The 3,054-nt window shown below is 41.1% G+C and overlaps 1 pseudogene; it reads right to left on the reverse strand.

Moving 5' to 3' along the window:
- Positions 1-1,571: 1,571 nt before the first annotated feature.
- LOC149155388 (sucrose synthase 1 pseudogene) lies at positions 1,572-2,473 on the reverse strand (annotated as a pseudogene).
- Positions 2,474-3,054: the final 581 nt, after the last annotated feature.

Below are 3,054 nucleotides of genomic sequence, written 5' to 3' on the forward strand. Positions count from 1 at the left end.
ATGAAAAGCCTTTTTAACCATCAAAAGCAATCTAAATAACAAAGCAAGATTTAAATCTAAATAGCAGATTTTATTCTAAGAATGCACCAAAAACACATAAAGATAAACAAAGGAGGTACTGGGCGCTTGAGATGGGCCCAACCCCAAGAGCTACAGCCTCCTAAGAGAGATTTAGAGCTGGTGCAAAGCTGGATTCATCTTTATTGAGAAAGAAAAGAAGAGTTACATCAAAACTGTCCACAAGGAGAACTTGAAAATGTGCTGAAATGCAAAGCTAATTTACTGACTAAAATCGAACTACAAACTAGCTAACTTCTGCCTACAAACTGACTAACTACTGGCTAAACAAAATGAGGTCCTAAGCCTTCTTATTTATTCAAATTGAGGACCCCAACAACCTTCCTAAACTTTAGGAACTCAGCTGCCAAAACTTGTAGTTAACAACACTTTTACTAGCACTTGCTCGGCTGCCCTTGTGATAATTGATTTGGTGGCCCTTGAACTCCGAGCTGATGGTGGAGAATTCAAGGAAAGGGCCCATAAATGAAGGGGACACCTTCCTACAAATCCTCTCCCTTTTTCTCCCATGAATTTGGCTTCCAAGTGCTCATTAAACCCTTTGATTTTGTCTCCAAATTGACCAAAAAGACTACACAAAGCACACATTAGACTTGTTGGCATAATGACTAACCCAATTCACTCTATTAGCATAAATATAATAAAAAACATGTAATAAAATAATGAGAATGGTGGATTAAGTCAAATTAGGAGGTTGAATGAGCCCATATAATTGTCCATTTTTGGGGCTCATCATCGCCCCCCTACTGAAAGTGTTGCTCATCCTCTGAGCAACCAATCTATCTCCTCATCTTTGATGGCCTTGGTGGCCTCCCTGTCATGCCAAGCTTTTGAAGTGATGTCCTCTTTCTCAGTCATGAAACCATGTTTTTCTCTCTGATTCTTCCCACTGCCTGCTCCTTTTCCTAGAGAATTCTCAGCTTTGGTATGATTGTGCAAGTATATTCAATCAGATGGTGGCAATGGTGGTGAAAGGAGATGAAACTAGTGGAGGATGGAAGAAAAGAGTGGTTGCATGCCTTCTCAACAAACTTCAAGCTTCAAATCTCTCTCCATAATCGATTCTGGCCTGCCCAAAGGCTCTATAGGATGTTTCTGGTAGAAACACAGAACTTCCTGTAGAAAGTCCTGTAGCTTCCTGTAGAAGGTTGAACCATGACTAGATTATGTCCGAACCCTGAAAAAGTGAGTGTTCATGGAGGGGATGGATGTGAGGATGCCTGGGAACTTGGTAGGGACCCTTCTTCTTGTGTTGGGAGGCCCCTTTCCACATTGTGTTCCTGCAACCTGCAAAAATTTCCAGGGATTAAGCTTGTTTTTTTTTCTCTCTGTTTCTTCCTTCTTTTCCTTTCTTGCTTTTCCTCTTGCTTTTCCTATGGCTTTTCCTGTGATGGTTTGCCCTAGGTTTTCTTTCCCTTAGATTCCTTACCCTTAGTTTTCTTCTCTGCCTCAATATCTTTCTTCCTCACACTCTGTTTTGGCTTGTGCACTGATCAGAATGGGAATTCTGTATATGGTTTCCCCCCCAAAACGTGGAGGACAGTATCCCTCAAGTGTTTGTTCTTTGCAAACCATTCAACTAGTCCTGTCATGTTCTTCACTCTATCGAGTCTTGCCATAGAAAACATAATGGGAATTTTACGGTCATTCAAAATACACATGTGTTTAGCTGTCTGTTTAGGATTGAACAAGAGTTCCTCAATTGAACCATGTAAAGCAGTAAGACAATGCTGCTTCTCTGTATAAGGGAAATAAATCTGCATGTCTGCTCCAGGAGAAACAATGTTGAATTTGGGATCAAAAACATCAATTCCATGAACCACACGATAAAGACCAGGAAGGGTGAAAGCAGTGTGGCTCTCATACTGTCCAACAGTATCCTTGCTTCCAGCAATCTCTTGATATGTGCTAGTGATAATAAAATCTGCATGATTCATTGCAATTAGATCTGCAGTAAACTGGCAAGAGAAATGGTATTTTCCTTCATATTTTTTCCAGTATATGTTTGAATCTGGGTATTTGGTCTTCAAAGCATGGGCTATGTTGCACTGAGTGATTCCTTGTCTATGTGAAATCAGAGATGCAACTAAATTTCCATCACTATAATTGCCAATGATCAGGTCAGGTTAACCTTTTAGCTTTGCCGTTACTTCATTTAATATATCCTCTGAAATTCTCTCCAAGTAAGGCCACACATCAAATCGAGAAACCCATTTCTGCAGAACTCCTTTTTTAGTTCTAAAGGGTACCTAGAGTATCCTTGAATTTTGTGTTCCACCAATTCTTTCAATTCGTTGATTGCATGGAAGAGTGTTTTTTCCAAGCCCACCTCTCTCAAAACTCCAAACTCGATGAAGAAAAGTCTGGGCTTCTCTGCTCCAGAATGTTGTGCCATACTTCCTGTAGAAGACCCCCCGTTTCTTGTAGAATGTTATTCTTCCTTTGAGCGAGCCCGATATGCAGGAGAATTTCGAAAATAGGTAGAAAAACTCAGTGGAGGATGATAGGTTAACCGATTGTGCACACTTCAGTTGAGGATGTGGAAAGTGTAGATGAACAAGAGTTCGTGAGTTTCAGCCGAGCCGTCTTTAATTGCTGCATGATTTGTGGTGAGGTGGAAAAAACATGTGCTAGCCATGCAGATGGAAGTGCTGTCATGAATCATCATGTTTCCTACCTGTGATCACTCCATCAATCACGTTGAAGGTCAAACAGTCACCATTACTTGTTTCCCAATTTCCTCCTGAGATGGCTGAGCGCACGTGTCTTATTCACCCACCGAGCGCTGTTGAACTGGATGAGGGTGGCCAGTTAGCTGGCCACCGATTTTTTAATCCCAACCATCTCATTGCTCATGCTATTTCTGAATTACATTCATGCAATCAGAGGAATGAGTTTTAGTCACGTACCTGAAGTCAAATGGTTGTTGTGAGGTGCTTTCTGCTGCTGCATGCATTTGTTTTGGTGGTTGCATGA

Source organism: Pinus tabuliformis, chromosome 9 (assembly GCF_031772625.1).
Source record: "Pinus tabuliformis cultivar Carrire ecotype Pingquan chromosome 9, CPIR1, whole genome shotgun sequence".
NCBI classification, from domain to species: domain Eukaryota; kingdom Viridiplantae; phylum Streptophyta; class Pinopsida; order Pinales; family Pinaceae; genus Pinus; species Pinus tabuliformis.